Here is a 17,451-nt window from a genome sequence, read left to right on the forward strand (position 1 = left end):
TCCCGGTGTGCACAGTGTACCAGACCTGAGTCATCTCTCAATACTAGCCACCTTCTCTCCTCTTCACGTGGTTCCTTCAGTTTGGGTTCCCTCCATTTAGACTCCACAAACCCCTAAAAGTATGCCACTGGTGGTAGGCTGAAAAGTGATGCGCAAAGGTGTTCTCATCTCTGGACCCACTGAATATGTTGGGTTATATGCAAAAGGAAATGAAGGTCGCAGCTGGAGTTAAGGCTGGAAATCAAATAAACTTCATATTGTGATGGGTCTTGGGATGGCTGGGTGGCTCAGTGGTGGAGTGTCTGCCTTCAGCTCAGGTTGTGATCCTGGGGTCCTGGGATCGAGTCCCACATCGGGCTCCCTGCATGGAGCCTGCTTCTCCCTCTGCCTGTGTCTCTGTGTGTGTGTGTGTGTGTGTGTGTGTGTGCGTGTCTCATGAATAAATAAATAAAAATCTTTAAAAACAATACTGGGATGGGTCCAGTATAGTCATAATGAGCCTTAAAGCAGAAGGAGGTGGCATAATAAGAAAATCATAAGAAAAGCTGAAGGCAGAAGCAGAGTTGGAGCTATGCTATGCTACTGGCTTTGAAGATGAGGGAAGGAGACCCATGAGCCAAAAATGGACAAAGGGACAGCATCTGCAAGCTGAAAAGAAAACAGATTTTCCCTTAGAGTCTCCAGACAGAAACACAATCCTGACAACACCTTGACTTTAGCCAACTGGGACCCACTTCAGATTTCTGAATTACAAAACTTTAAGAAAATAAGCTTGTGTTGTTTTGAGCTGCTAAATCTGTGGTGTTACAGCAGCAATAGGACACTATTACACCATCATTCAGTCATTCCTTTGCTTCTTTGCAACCATTTCTTTCCCTTTGATAATAATCCTTCTGGGCCATGTGCATGGTTCTCACCAACTGATTGGAAGAGGCAGGTGGGTCACAGTGAGTAATGCATAAAGGGGTCCTCTTGGTTCTCTAGTGATATAAAGTAGAGACATAATACGTTTAATATACCTGGAAGGTTTTCCATGCCAAAACTGGTGAATGAAGATTCAATTTCAATCAGATGTCTCAATCAAATGCTTACTCATGCTAATAATACACAGCCAGGCTATATATTTCATCAGGGATTCTTTTTTTTCGAGTGAAATAAATCCCTTTTATAGTTCTGCAAAATATTTGAAATGTGACATATCCTAAATGTCTCCCTTATGAGAAAGTGTTTGTTTGTTACAAATATGTGATATTTTGGAATCATCAGGGATTCTTGATATAAAACCTTCATTTCTTAAATAGATGTACGCTTCTTCAAGATCACAAAATAACCCCTCTTTCACTCTTCCCCTCCCCTTTCTCTCTCCTTCCCTCAGTCTAAAAGCCAGATTAGGAAATACTAGAAGAATTCTCATAAAGGTCAGAAATAAGATAACACGATTATCCACTATAACTTTAACTATTTATTTCACATTATTCCAGGGTACTAGCTAAAACAATTAGCCAGTAGAAAAAAATAGAGCTATAAAAATTGGAATGGAGAAGATAACTATTTGCATATTATAAGATTGTTCACATGAAAAAACCAAAAGAACCAAAACTGTTGTAAACAAAAATAATTCAGAGGTTCCAGTCCAAGATGGCAACATTGAAAGCTCCTGAACTCACCTCCTCCCATGGATACATCAAATCGACAGCTATACACTGAACAATTCCATCTGTGAGAAATCCAGAAACTAACTGAATAACTCCCACACATTCAATGAATGAGAAAAACCCAGACTGACATGAGTAGGATACACTGATACACACTCTCACCATAAACCCCCACTCCTGGCACAACATATAACCCAAAACCCCCAGCTTCTCCCTGAGTGAAGGATTTGGACCCATATTTATTCCCTTAGCTTTTAAGACTTCCACCTGAGGGATGGGTCCCCAAAACATCTAGCTCTGAGAGCCAACAAAATTTCCATCCACAGGACCCACAAGACTATAGCAAACAAATAGTTAATAACCTTGCATGAACTCGCCGTGCTTATTACACATCTCAGGACGCCATGCAGAGACAGTGGAGAGAAATGCCCATCTCTCAGTCTTTCCTGGAAATAAGACTACTTGCTTACTTTAAAAGCTGCTGCCTGAGGGTCAGGCATATATCCAGGGACAGTCTGCAATACTTCCTGGAAATTGAGGAGGCTGGTAGACACCATTTTCATTCTCTCTGCCTAGTTCTGGGACCTGAGTTCCAGATCCAACAAAGTAGTGACAAAGAAATACTTTTTAACCAATTAAACTCCAATGCTCAGTGCAGAGAGAAAACATAGATACACCCAACCTGCCTTTTCCTAAAAGAGGTTTATTTACATACTTTAAAAGTTGCTGCCTGAAGGTCTGGCTTCCAATCAGCCTGCGTCTAAGTGTTAACTGAGATCCTTCTCTTGAAATACTGACAAGCCTCAGAATACCCTCATTATTGGGAGCCACTATGAACAAAGATGCAGCTTGGACAATCACAAAATTTTGAGAAAACAAACAACAAACAAGAGATAAGCCCAGTTCATCTCCTACACAAGACCATCCTATCAAGACTGAGAAAGGTAGCTGTTTTAGGCAATGCACAGAAACCAATAGAGTTAAGAAAAATGAAGTAACAGAAGAACAGGTTACAAACAAAAGAAAATAATAAAACTCAAGAAACAGACCTTAATGAAATGGAGAAAAATGATTTACCTGATAGAGAGTTTAAAATAATGGTCAAAAGAGAATGAGGTCAGGAGAACAATGAATGAACAAAGTGAAAATTTCAACAAAAAGATAGAAAAGGTAAGCAAACATCGATAGAAAATAAAGAGCTAAAGAATACATTAACTGAACTGAAAATTTCAATGGAAAGGTTTAGCAGCTGACTAGATCAAGTACAAAAAAGGATACCAGAGGGGCAGCCCCGGTGGCTCAGCAGTTTAGCGCCGCCTTCAGCCCAGGGCCTGATCCTGGAGACCTGGGATCGAGTCCCACGTCAGGCTCCCTGCATGGAGCCTGCTTCTCCCTCTGCCTGTGTCTCTGCCTCTCTCTCGTGTGTGTGTGTGTCTCTCATGGATAAATAAATAAAATCTTAAAAAAAAAAAAAAAGGATACCAGAAAGCCAGAAAGCTCTAAATAAAATGAAACTAAAAAGATCCACACCAGAAATATTATAATTCAATTGTCAGAAGTTAAAGACAAAAAAAGACTCTTAAAAGCTGCAAGAGAAAAACAATTTGTTATATACAAGGGAGCCCCCCAAAAATTATCAGCAGATTTTTCAGCAGAAACTTTGCAGGCCTGAAGAGAGTGGCACAATATATTCAAAGTGTTGAAAGAAAAACTGTGCCAATCAATAATACTCTATCCCACAAAGCTGTCCATTGGAACTGAAGGAGAGTTTTCAAGTCAACCAAAAGTTGAAGGAGTTTGTCACCACTAAGACCAGCCTTACTAGAAATGTTAAAGAGACCTCTTCCAGCTAATACAAAAGAATACTGATTTGTAGCAAAAAAAAAAAAAAAAAAATCTATGAAAGTATAAATCTCACTGGCAAAGGTAAATATATAGTTAAAATCAGAATACCCTAATGCTGTAATTGTGGTGGATAAATCACTTATAAATCTAGTATGAAGGATAAAAGGCAAAAGTAGTTAAAATAAGTATAATAATTAAAGGATACATACACAAAATAAAAAATATAAATTGTGACATCAATAATATATGACATGGGAGTGTCTTATAAATATATAGGCTTTAGTATGCATTTGAACTTAAGTCATCAGCTTAAAATATGCTATTATAAATATGCTTAATGTAAGCTTTGTGGCAACCACAAAGCAAAATCCTGTGATAGATACACAAAAGAGAAAGAGAAAAGAAGTTAAGCATACCACCACAGAAAATAATGAAATCACAAAAGAAAACACAAAGAATAGAGGAGGAATGAAGACATTATAAATGGTCAGAAGGCATTTAACAAAATGGCAAAAGTAGGTCCATACCTATCAATAATTACTTTAATAGTAAATAAGCTAGGTTCTCCAAACAAAAGATACAGAGTGGCTGACTGGGTTAAAAAATGAACAACAACAAAAAGCCCAGACCCAACCATACACTGCCTACAAGAGACTCACTTTGGATTTAAGGATACATATAGACTGAAAGTGAAAGGGATTGTAAGAGATATTCCATGCATATAGAAACCAAAAGAAAGCAGGGTTGGGCACACTTTATCAGACAAAATAAACTTAAGACAGTGAAATGGGAGACAAAGGTACAATGATAAAGGGGTCAAAGCAACATGAGGGTAACATTTGTAAATATTTAACAGTCAAAAGAAGAGCACATAAATATATAAAGACGATAGCAACAAACCAGAAGGGAGAAATAGCTGTGCAATAACAGTAGAGGACTTAAACATGCCATTTAAACAATGAATAAATCATCCAAATAAATTAATAAGGAAACATTGGATTTAAACTATACTTCAGACCAGATGGACCTAACAGATGTTTATGAAACATTCCATCCAACCATAGCAGAATATTCATTCTTCTCAAGTACACATAAAATATTCTCCAGGATAGAGTGTATGTTAGACCACAAAACAAGTCTCAATAAATTTAAGAAGACTGAAATCATATCAAGCATTTTTCCCAACCACAGTGATATGACACTACAAATCAATTACATGAAAATTGAAAAATTCACAAATTAGTAGGGATTAAACAGCATGCTACTGAACAACCAATAAATCAAAGAAGCACTCAAACAGATAATTTTTAAAAATACCTTGAGATGAATGAAAATGGAAATACTACATACCCAAATTATGGGATGCTGCAAAAGCAGTTCTAAGAGAAAAGCTCATAACAATAAACACCTACATTCAGTTAAAAAAGAAAAAAAGCTCAGGTAAAAAAAAACCCTAACTTTTACACCTCAAGGAACTAGAAAAACAAGGACAAACTAATACCAAAGTTAGAAGGAAGGAAATAAAGACCAGAGCACAAAAAAAAAAAAAAAAAAAAAAAGACCAGAGCACAGATAAGTGAGATACAGACTAAAAAGACAAAAGAAAAAAATCAATGAAACTAAGAGCAGGACTCCTAGGTGACTCAGCAGTTGAGTGTCTGCCTTTGGCTCAGGGGATCGAGTCCCACATTGGGCTCCCTGAGGGGAGCCTGCTTCTCCCTCTGCCTGTGTCTCTGCCTCTCTCTGTGTGTCTCTCATGAATAAATAAAATCTTTAAAAAAAAAGAAACTAAGAGCTTGCTTTTTAAAAGATAAAAAAGGGACAAATATTTAATTAAATTTAAAAAGGAAGATTCAAACTCAGATATTAAAGAGAAAATGTTATAACTGATACACAGATACAAAGATACATAAGAAATGAGGGAAAATTATATGCCAATAATTTGGACAAACTAGAAGTAATGGATAAATTCCTAGAAATGTAAAGTATACCAGACTGTAACAGGAAGAAACAGAAAATGTAAACAGATTGATAACTCGTAAAGCAATTGAATCAGTAATCAAAAACCTCCCAACAAATAAAAGGCCAAGACCAGATAGTTTTACTTATGAATTCTACCAAACATTTAAAGAAAAAATTTGTACCAATTTTTTTCCAAACTCTTCTAAAAAATAGAAGAAGAATAAATACTTTCAAACTCATTTTAAGATGCCAGCTTTACCCTGATTACTACATATAGACTGAAAGAAGGAAAATTACAGATCAGTATTTCTGATGAGGGATCCCTGGGTGGCTCAGCGGTTCAGCACCTGCCTTTGGCCCAGGGCATGATCCTGGAGTCCTGGGATCAAGTCCCATGTTGGGCTCCCAGCATGGAACCTGTTTCTCCCTCTGCCTGTGTTTCTGCCTCTCTCTGTCTCTCTCTATGTTTATCATGAATAAATAAATAAAATCGTTTTAAAAAATAATAACAATATTTCTGATGAACATTGATGCAAACATCCTCAGCAGAATATTAGCAAACTAAATAAATATATTAAAAGGACCATACATCATGATCAAGTGGGATTAATTCCAGGAATGCAAGTATGGCACAACATCCACAAAATCAATGTGATACATCACATTAATAGAACAATTGTATGATTTTTAATCTTTCATCTTAATAGATGTAGAAAAAGCATTAAATGAAACTCAAAACTATTCATGATAAAAGCTCTCAAACAGGGATGCCTGGGTGGCTCAGTGGTTAATCATCTGCCTTTAGCTCAGGTCAGGATCCCGGGGTCCTAGGATCCAGTCCTGCATCAGGCTCCCTACAGGGAGCCTGCTTCTCCCCCTGCCTGTGTCTCTTTCTCATTCTCTGTGTCTCCCATGAGTAAATAAATAAAATCTTGAAAAAAAAAAAAACCTACAAAAAACACAAACACATGGAGGCTAAACAACATGCTACTAAACAACCAATATGTCAACAAAGAAATCAAAAGAAATTTTTAAAAAATACATGAAGACAAAGAAAAAATACATAGAGAAAAATGAAAATGAAAACACAATAGTACAAAATATGTGAGAAACAGCAAAAAAACAGTTCTAAGAGCAAAGTTTATAGCAATACAGGCCTATCTTAAGAAACAAAAAACTCAAACTATCGGATCTTACATCTAAATGAACTAGAAAAAGAAGAACAAAGCCCAAATTTAGAAATAAATAAGATCAGAGCAGAAATAGAGACTTAAAATAATAGAAAAGATCGATACATTCAAGAGCTTATTCTTTGAAAAGATAAATGGATAAATCCTTACCCAATTCACCAAGAAAAACAGAGAAAGGAGTCAATATTAGAAATGAAAGAGAAGCAGCAACACATACCAGAGAAATACAAAGCATATGAAAAAATGATATGCCAACAAATTGGACAACCTAGAAGAAATAGATAAATTCTTAGAAACATATAACCTTCTAAAATTAAATCAGAAAGAAATAGAAAACCTGAACAGACCAATTAGTAACAAAAGTGAATTTGTGATAAAAAAAAAAAAACTCACAACAAACAAAAATCCAGGACAGTGTCTACCAAACATTTAAGGAAAAGTTAGTAACTGTCTTCTCAAACTATTCCAAAATATAGAAGAGGAAGGAAAGCTTCCAAATACATTCTATAAGGTCAGCATTACCCTGATACCAACACCAGACAGACTACAAAAAAAGAAAATGAAAGGCCAGTATCCCTCATGAACACAGACACAAAAATCCTCAACAAAGTTTTAGCAAACTACATTCAAGAACATATTAAAAGGATCACTCACCATGATCAAGTGGGATTTTTTCCAGGGATGCAAGGATGGCTCAATATCCACAATCAACTGACATGTCACATTAACAAAGCTAAAGATCATCTCAATAGATGCAGAAAAAGCATTTGACAAAGTACAATATCATTCATGTCAAAAATTCTCAATACGGTGGGTTTAGAGAAAATACACCTCAACATAATCAAGGCCATATATGGCAAACCCATAGCTAACATCATACTCAATGGTGTAAAACTGTGAGCTTTACCTCAGAGATCAGGAATAAGACAGGGATGTCCACTCTCACCACTTTTATTCAACATAGTACAGGAAATCCTAGTGACAGCCATTAGATAGAGAGATGATAGGTAGATAGGTAGATAGAAGAAAGAAGAAAGAAAAGAAAGAAAGAAAGAAAGAAAGAAAGAAAGAAAGAAAGAAAGAAAGAAAGAAAGAAAGAAAGAAAGAAAATGTATCCCAGTTGGTAAGGAAGAAGTAAAACTGTCACTATTTATAGATGACCTGATATACCATACATAGAAAATCCTAAAGATTTCACAAAAAAAAAACAAAAACTATTAGAAATAATGAATTCAGTGAAGTTACAGAATACAATGTTAATATACAGAAGTTGGTTTGTTTCTATTCATTAATAACAAAACAGCAGAAAGAAAAATTAAGATAAAAACTGCACCAAAAGGAATAAAATACCTAGAAATAAACTTAACCAAGGAGGTAAAAAGCCTGTACTCTGAAACTACAAAACATTGGTGAAAGAAATTGAAGAGGACATAAAACAAATGGAAAACTATTCCATTTGAAGCTCATGAAGTAGAAGAGTTAAAATTTCTAAAATGCCAATACTACCCACAGCAATCTACAGACTCAATGCAATCCTCATCAAAACAACAATAGCATTTTCACAGAAGAACAAATAATACTAGAATTTGTATGGAACCACAAGAGACCCTGAATAGCCAAAGGAATCCTGAGAAAGAATAGCAAAGCTGGAGACATCACAATTCCAGATTTCAAGATACACTACAAAGCTGTGGTAATCGAAACAGTATGGTACCAGCACAAAACAGACATACAGATCAATGGAACAGAATAGCAGATCCAGAAATAAACCATGACTTATGGTCAATTAATCTATGCCAAAGGGAGCAAGACTATACAATGAGGGTAAAGACCGTCTTTTCAACCAATGGTGCTTGGACAGCAACATGCAAAAGAATGAAACTGGACTACTTCTTACATCATCCACAAAAATAAACTGAAAATGGGTTAAGAACCTAAATATGAGACCTGAAACCATAAGATTTCTAGAAGAAAATAAAGGCAGTAATCTCTTGGACATGAGCCTTAGAAACATTTTTCTAGATAGGTCTTCTCAGTCAAGGGAAAGATAAACAAAAATAAACTATTGTGACTACACCAAAATATAAAGCTTCTGCACATCAAAGGAAACCAACAAAATGAAAAGGCAAATATTGAATGGGAGAAGATATTTGCAAATGATATGTTCAATAAGGGGTTAACAACGACAACATACAAAGAGAAACAAACACAAACACACACAAATAATAATAATAATAATAATAAATTAAATAATCTATTTAAAAAATAGGAGGAGGGCAGCCTTGGTGGCACAGCGGTTTAGCACTGCCTGCAACCTGGGGTGTGATCCTGGAGACCCGGGATCGGGTCCCACATCGGGCTCCCTGCATGGAGCCTGCTTCTCCCTCTGCCTGTGTCTCTGCCTCTCTCTGTCTCTATGAATGGATAAGTAAAATCTTAAAAAAAAAAGACCTGTATTTTAAAAATAATAATAAATAAATAAATACATAAATACATAAATACATAAATAAAATATGGGAGGAGAACCTGAATAGACATTTCTCCAAAGACGACATCCAGGTGGCCAACAGACACATGAAAAGATGTTCAGCATCACCCATCATCAGGGAAATGCAAATCAAAGCCACAGGAGATACCACCTCACACCTGTCAGAACGGTTACTATCAAAAAGGTAAGAAATAATAAGTGTTAGCAAGAATGTGGAGAAAAATGAACTCTTGTGCACTGTTGGTAGGAATGTGAACTGGTGCGGACTGTGGAAAACAGTATTGACATGCCTCAAAAAAATTTTTTTTAATTAAAAATAGAAATATCACATGATCTAATAATTGCACTACTGGTATTTACCCAAAGAAAACAAAACAGTAATTCAAAAAGATACGTGCACCCCTATGTTTATTGTAGCATCAGTCACAACAGCCAAGGCTTGGAAGAACCTGAGTGCTCATCAGAAGAAGAATGGATAAACAAGATGCTCATCTCTGTCTCCCCATCCTCCCTCTCCCTCTCCCTCCCTCTCCCTCCTACTCTGCCTCCCTTTCCCTCTCCCTCCCTCCCTTCCTTTCTCCCTCCCCCTCTCCCTCCCCCCATCTCCACACACACACACACACACACACACACACACACACACACAGGAATATTACTCAGCTATAAAAATGAATGAGATCTTGTCATTTACAACAACATGGACAGACCCAGCTTAAGAAGGTATTATGCTAAATGAAAGAAGAAGGAGGGAGGGATCCCTGGGTGGCGCAGCGGTTTAGCGCCTGTGTGTCTTAACACACACACAGAATTCCTACATAGCAATAACAAAAATCACCAGAGCCAAAGAATACAGTGAAACGCAGGAGAAGGAGCCCAGCTTACCAGGGAATTTATGTTGCTTACCAGCTGCCCTTAGCCCTGGGGAGGGCCCAACGCACCCCGAGGACCTCCGGAGGTGGAAGGGAGAAGCAGGAGAGACAGTGACAACAGAAGCGGGGTCAAAGGGGTACATTCATAACAAAGGAGCTGCGTCCATAGTAAAGGAATGCACACGAAAAACCACACTCCAAAACTAATTTATTTTTAATCAGATTGGTAAAGATCAAAGAGTTTAAGCCCCATTTTGCTGGCAAGGAAACGAGCGGAGGCATCGCCGTATGCAGCAGGCCAGGGGCTACTGGGACCATGTGTGTGGGTGGCAGCTTGCAGACATTCATAAAGGCCGCAGCTCCTGAATGCTGATGCTAAGCAGCAGTTCTAACGCACACGTTATCCTCCGGGCGTTGCTGCAGGAGAGATGCTCTGTGCCCCGAAACATTGCTTAGAACAGAAAAAGAAATCACAAGAGCTCCAAGTGCCCGTTGGTGGGGAGGAGTCACATGGGCTCTGGCGGTGTGAGGTCATGCAGCTGTCAGGAGCCAGGAAGCTCTTGATTGATACGAACAACGAACAGTCCGTGAGTCATTTTTTTTTTTGCTTTAGAAGTCGTTTTTTTCTTTTCTTTTAAATATTTTATTAATTTGACAGAGAATGTGAGAGAAAGAGAGAGCACGCACCCAAGCAGGGGGAGGGGGCAGACTCCCCACTGAGCAGGGGCCCAACACGGGGCCGGACGTGGGACCCGGTATCACGACCTGAGCTGAGGGCCGACGCTCACCCACTGAGTCGCCCCGTGCCCAGTGAGACACAGTCGTCAAGGAAAAAGCATGGAGTAGGCAAAAAAAAAAAGCCTACGGTAGGCTTGCATTTATTCTTTTTAAAAAAGAGGGGGAGCCTACAAAGATAGATCCGTGTATAGTAAAACATGCAAAAAGAATACAAATTTAATGACACACGCTCCCAACTGTCGGCTGCCCGAAACTGAAACATTAGAGACCAGGACGCTGTTGCCTCCGGAAACACCGTGCCGCTGGTCCCCGCGGGGAAGCAGATCCAGGTGTTGGGGACATGGGAAGGACACTGCAGTTTGCACGTGTTCACTTTCGTGCCCTTTGACCTTGCGACCTTGTTACACCTTTCTACAAATACAACGTGGGATTAAATACTGTGCCTGAAAAGAGAGTCTATCACTGGAAGATATTATTTTCGAGACTAAAAAATCAGAACTTTAGAATTCAGATCAGATTTTAATCCTGAGACCTCCTCTGCCCTTCGATCGCCTATTTTCTCGTACTCGGTATCTTAGCAAGATCAACCGGGGAACATTCTGGAGGAACGGAGAACAGCCCTCACATTAGCAACTCCCATTTCAGTCTCACTGCAAACCTGCAGGCATCTCGGGGCGGGCTGACCAGGGTCCTCCTTGCCACAGGCCCTCGCCAGCCAGGTACCCGGGCACACCTGCAGGAGCCAGAGATTGGAAGTGCACGTTGTTAACGAACACAGACGTCTCGACAGCAATCTCCCCTCATCAGTCCCCCCACTGGGCAATGGAAGAGCCTTGCAGCGTCCTGGGGACACCCTGCAGGGGAGTTAAATTGGGGATCCGCTCCTCGGGGGCCTAGTGGGATGGACTTCCGTGGCCCGACTGTCCCTCCTGAGTCTGCTCGAGCCCCGCTTGCTGTTTTTTGTTTTTGTTTTGTTTTGTTTTGTTTTCTGTCTACAAGAGACATATTTTATTTTATTTTATTTTATTTTATTTTATTTTATTTTATTTTATTTTTTTATTTATTTTTTAATAATAAATTTATTTTTTATTGCTGTTCAATTTGCCGACATACAGAATAACACTCAGTGCTCATCCGCTTGCTGTTAAGAGTGGTAAGAACAGCCTCCAGGAGGCCCCACCAGCCCCAGCCGAGGCCTATTAGCCCTGGAACCGGTGTTCTCTGGCACCCGACACCCCAAACACTTGTGGGGCCCGGAGGAAACGGGTTTGAAAGGTTCCCAGCCACCAGCTTGTCTGGGGAAAATCCTTCCAACCCCCAGACGTGTAAATTCTCTCTCTGTAAAGAGTTTTCCGTTCGCAGATGCTTCATCGAAAGAGAAGTTCTCCCCTAAAGGATACACTCAAAAATACAGTATCTATAATTAAAAATATGCCACACGTTTCTTTTCTGTGAGAATTACATGAAATAGGATTTGTTAGAATTTCTGTGTCCGTGACACACGAACTTACAGCAATGACTCAATACCTTGAACTGAAGTACACGGGCTCACAGGTCTCACACATCCTAACTGTCAATGAAAATCTAATTTTAGGTGTCGACATCAATAAACTGGAAAAAAAAGAATTTTTTGATCAAGCATGCTAGAGGAAAGTCTAAATTATCTTCTAAGGGATAATATGATGTAGCAGGTCCTACAAAGTCGTCGTTTCGAGAGGTGGACAGAAGCATGCAACCAAAAAACGTGAGATAAAGTATCAGAGGTGCGTCAGGTACTTAGCTCATTAAAATATTAGGTTTTCGGGATTTTGTGATTTGTGCCATTTGTTCAGTTTTGCAATTTGTTGTGATTTCTTTCTTTCTTCTAAGTATCTGTTTCTTCGTCCAATTTATTTTAAACATTTTCTGTCCTTTTTCTAAAAGGGGCTCCTGGGCAGCCCGGATGGCTCAGCGGTTTAGCGCCGCCTTCGGCCCAGGGCCTGATCCTGGAGACCCGGGATCGAGTCCCACGTCGGGCTCCCTGCATGGAGCCTGCTTCTCCCTCTGCCTGTGTCTCTGCTTCTCTCTCTCTCTCTCTCTCTCTCTCTCTCTCTGTGTGTGTGTCTCATGAATAAATAAATAAAATCTTTAAAAAAATAAAATAAAATAAAAAAATAAAAGGGGCTCCTACAGGTTATGTAAGCGTCGGGCCCCCAGAAAACGTGGACCCACGCCTGGTATTCACGGTCGACCTAAAATTTAAATTTGCCCACCTGCCCCTGGCAGGTTAGAACCGCGGGACAGCTGCCACGTTTCCACCCGAGACTCTGACGTCCAGATGCGCCAAGCAACCTGAATCTGCGAAAATGCCGGAAGCGAAGCCCAGGTCTCTAAATCCCCTATGAACGCGCTTCTCCACCTCTGTCTCCCTGGGGCGCAGGGAACAAAACAGGATCCCCCCCAAATCTGCATCCACCTCACCCTGCTAATCCTCAAGCGCGATCCCACCACGCTCAAGGCCTCGCTGCACTTGTCATCTCATCTCTTAAAAGCGGAGAATTAATTATCAGACTTAATGCTCTCAGCGACAGAGCATCCGCAGAGTGACACACTTCGCAGTCTCCTCTGTAGGACCGGACATCGGCCCAGCTCCTGCCGGGCAGCCTCGAATTCCCAGGCCGCTGCGCTGCTTTCAACCGTCCCGCAGGAGAGGCTTTTTCTACCTCCTGGCTATTAAGTGAAATCTTTGCAAAAACCTTCAACTACTGAAGGTTTGGTTTTAGCTATAACCTGAAATCTGTGAGAAGCCCTCAACAAATTTTAGGTGGGTTTTTTTGTTTGTTTTTTGCTGTGCATTTGGGGGGAAATACTCCCTGTATGGCTGACAATTATGGGAATGCACTGTTCAATCCTTCCGTCCAGGAGCTGCTGCTGCAGGCAACACGGCCGGCTGCCAGCTTGTACCGGGAGGATGCACAGCGGTTCAGGTGAAGCGAGGCAGCTCTCACACAAAGCCCGGGAGCCTGTCCCCATCACAGGATGCTCTACTGGGCCATCATGGCTCCGGGCTTCCCTGTTGCCTGGCCCAGACCTTCTCGGAGCTGCAGCAAACTCTGAAGCTCTCCTCTCTCCTCCTCTTCTCCCAGGTGTCGGACGAGCGTCCCGGTCCCAGGGGAGCTCTCCAGCCTCCACACTCTCTCCCCTTTATCCTTCTTAGGGATTTTCCCCAGTGAATCTCCTGCAAATCCAATCTCATCTTAGCAGCTGCTTCTCCAGGACTGAAACGCCACCCTAGAACACTTAAATCACATGAGTAAGAGGGAATTAATGCCATTTTTTTTGCAAAGAAAGAAAGAAAATCATATTTATGGGGCATCTCCTAAGTAACAGAAATTGCTAGGCATTTTATTTTATTTTTTTATTGGTGTTCAATTTGCCAACATATAGAATAACCCCCAATGCTCATCCCATCAAGTGCCCCCCTCAGTGCCCGTCACCCAGTCACCCCCACCCCCCACCCACCTCCCCTTCCACCACCCCTAGTTCGTTTCCAGAACGAGGAGTCTCTCATGTTCTGTCTCCCTCTCTGATATTTTCACTCATTTTCTCTCCTTTCCCCTTTATTCCCTTTCACTATTCTTTATATTCCCCCAAATGAATGAGACCATATAATGTTTGTCCTTCTCCGATTGACTTATTTCATTCTGCATCACACCCTCCAGTTCCATCCACATCGAAGCGAATGTATACAATGGAATATTACTCAGCCATTAGAAACAACAAATACCCACCATTTGCTAGGCATTTTAAAGTACGTTATTTAATTTATAAAGATGAGCGTCATTATTCTTAAGTCTTAAAAAAAATCTAAGCGAAATTCTGGTTGGTAAAGCGCCTTCTGATACCCTCAGTATTTACAGCCAGCGCTGCTAGGTTTCTAGAAGAATTCTAGATTTGGAGGATGGAGACAGTTCGCACAGTTTTCGTTAGCCTGGGGTAAGGGATAATAAATGCCTTAGGTCATAGGTTGAATGGAACCATCACTATTCCCTGCCGTGGTCTCATATGCTTCTATTGCCTCTGCCCCATCGCATATCCACCAGCTGGTCTTGCCCTCTCCCTAGGTGATGTACCCACCATGCTTGTTCTGAGAATTTTCCGCCAAAGTTCAGCCTGAATCTGAATCTACAGGATGGAGTTTCAATCTTCAAACCAGGCAGCAAAGGTCCTATCCAACGGTAATGATAGAATTATCAGAAATGATTTTTTAAAATTGTTATAAACCCCCTAGGCCTTCCATTTAAAAATAATATACAGGAAAAAAGTCACTCTCAGCAAAATTGATTAAAAGGAACATACTTTGACCTAATAAAGATCATGTACAACAAGCCCACAGCTGACATCATGTTCAGTGGCGAAAAGCTGAAAGCTTTTCCTCTAAGATCCAGAACAAGACAAGAATTCCCACTACAGCCACTTTATTTTAATTTTTTTAAAGAGATTGGGGTGGGGAGGGGTAGAGAGGGAACCTTAAGCAGGCTCCATGCCCAGTGTGGAGCCCAGTGTAGGGCCCGGTCTCACAACCCCGAGATCATGACCTGCGTGGAAATCAGGATTTGGATGCTCAATAGACTGAGCCACCCAGGGGCCCCAAGACTTCCACTATTACCACTTTAATTCCACGCAGTACTGGAAGTCCTAGCCAGAGCAATTAAGCAAGAAAAAAAGATAAAAATCACCAAATTTGAAAGGAAGAAGTAAAATTGTCACTGTCTACACATGACATGTTACGTACAGAAAACCTCATTAGGACTAATAAATTCAATAAAGTCGCAGGATACAAAATATGCAAAAAAAAAATCTGCTGCACTTCTATACACCAATTATAAGCTATCAGAAAGAGAAATTAAGAAAATAGTCTCATTTTATGATCACATCAAAAAAGAATGAAATGCCTAGGATTGATTTAACCCAAGGAGGCGAAATCTATAAAACATTATATATGGAAATCTATAAAACATTGATGAAAGAAATTGAAGAAAAATGTATATGGAACCACGAAAGACCCTGAATAAGCCAAAGCAATCTTGAAAGAACAAAGCAGATGACAACATGCTCCCTGATTTCAAACAATGCTACAAAGTCCTAGAAATTAAGACAGTTTGGGAGTGGCATAAACACAAACACATCGGTGGCACAGGATAGAGAGCCCAGAAATAAACCCAATAAACCCAATGGACCATACATGGTCCATTAATTATCAACAGTGGAGCCAAGAATGTGCAATGGGAAAAAGACAATCTCTTTAATAAATTGTGTTGGGAAGGAAGACAAACCAAGAAACGGACCCTTAATATAGAGGACAAACCGACGGTTACGGGGGGAGGATGGGTGAAACAGGTGACGGGGATTAAGAGAACACCTGTCACAGTGCGCGCAGAGGACGTGTTGCATCGCTATATTGTGCCCCTGAAATTAATATAACACTACGGCATTTTAATAAAATGTAAGTAAAAATTGGGATTTAAATTAAAAACTTGGTAATAAATTGTGTTGGGAAGACGGGACAGCCACATGCAAAAGAATGAAACTGGACCACCACCTTTCACCATGCACAACACGAACCCAAAACGGATTAAGGACACAAATATAAGACCTGAAACCATAAAACTCCTAAAAGAAAACAGACCATAGGCTTCTTGACATAGGTCTAGGCAACGGTTTTTTTTTTTTTTTTTAATCTGACACCAAAGACGACAAAAGCAAAAATAAGCGGGGCTACGTCAAACTAAAAACGCTTCGGCACGGAGAAGGCAACCATCAACAAAACGAAAAGGCAACCTACTAAATGGGAGAAAATATTTGCAAATCGTCTGTCTGACAAGGGCGGGCCCAATATCCGAAATATATAAAGAACTCATAAAACTCAACCCACGATGGACTACTGCCCGGCCATAGAGGGAAGAAATCTTGCCGCTTGCGACGACCCGTACGGATCCAAGAGCTTTCCGGGGGGTACAGGAACCTGAGCGGACGACCAGAGGCAGTTCCTAATTTTTTGCTTTAGCTTGAGAATTCACTAACGGCCAAAGTAGAGGATCGTGAGAGTCTATGAGAGCTCGGCCTGGCCATCACGGGTCACCGTCGCCTGTAAGTGGATGAAGACGCCACGAAGACGGGATCCGAAAGCACCGAAGGCCGTGGACGGCCCGTTTGGGGAGCGCGGGGCCGCACAGCGCGCTGTCACCGCCCCCTGGTGAACCGCGGTCGCCAACACCCACGGAGGGAAAGCAAAACAAAACAAGGGTCAATATTTCTTTTCACTGATGGGCCATCTCGGCCCGGGTGTTCTTTCAAACGAGCGTCGGCCGTCGTTCCCACGTGTATGGCGACCCCGCACCCCGATTCTCTGCAGAGAAGCCCCTCAGCCCAGCCCAGGTGGCCCTCGCCCTGCTCATCCCCTTCTTGTTCAACCGCCCGCTAGGTTCTGTCCTGGGTGCACGATGTTTGCCGCCCGTCCTGTCCACCCCCTGTTGTCCTGTTGCCCTCCCGCCTGTCCTGTCGCCTCCACCCATCCTGTCGCCCCCCCTCCGGTCGGTCGTCCTGTCGACCCCCGAGTCATCCTGTCGACCCCTCAGTCGTCCTGTCACCCCACTGCCCGTCCTGTCTCCCCGTGCCTGTCCTGTCACCCCCCCGGTCATCTTGTCGCCCCCCTGCCCGTCCTG

At 41.1% G+C, this 17,451-nt stretch overlaps 1 long non-coding RNA gene across 1 annotated transcript; it reads right to left on the reverse strand.

Annotated features, from left to right (window-relative positions):
- Nucleotides 1-10,189: 10,189 nt before the first annotated feature.
- LOC140608226 (uncharacterized) lies at nt 10,190-17,250 on the reverse strand. Its single transcript, XR_012010254.1, has 3 exons — nt 16,662-17,250; nt 14,864-14,954; nt 10,190-14,025 (listed from the first exon to the last, which is right to left on the reverse strand). It is a non-coding gene; the product is annotated as an uncharacterized lncRNA (long non-coding RNA).
- Between the last annotated feature and the right edge of the window lie 201 nt (nt 17,251-17,451).

This window comes from Canis lupus, chromosome 17, assembly GCF_048164855.1.
Source record: "Canis lupus baileyi chromosome 17, mCanLup2.hap1, whole genome shotgun sequence".
Classification (NCBI taxonomy): domain Eukaryota; kingdom Metazoa; phylum Chordata; class Mammalia; order Carnivora; family Canidae; genus Canis; species Canis lupus.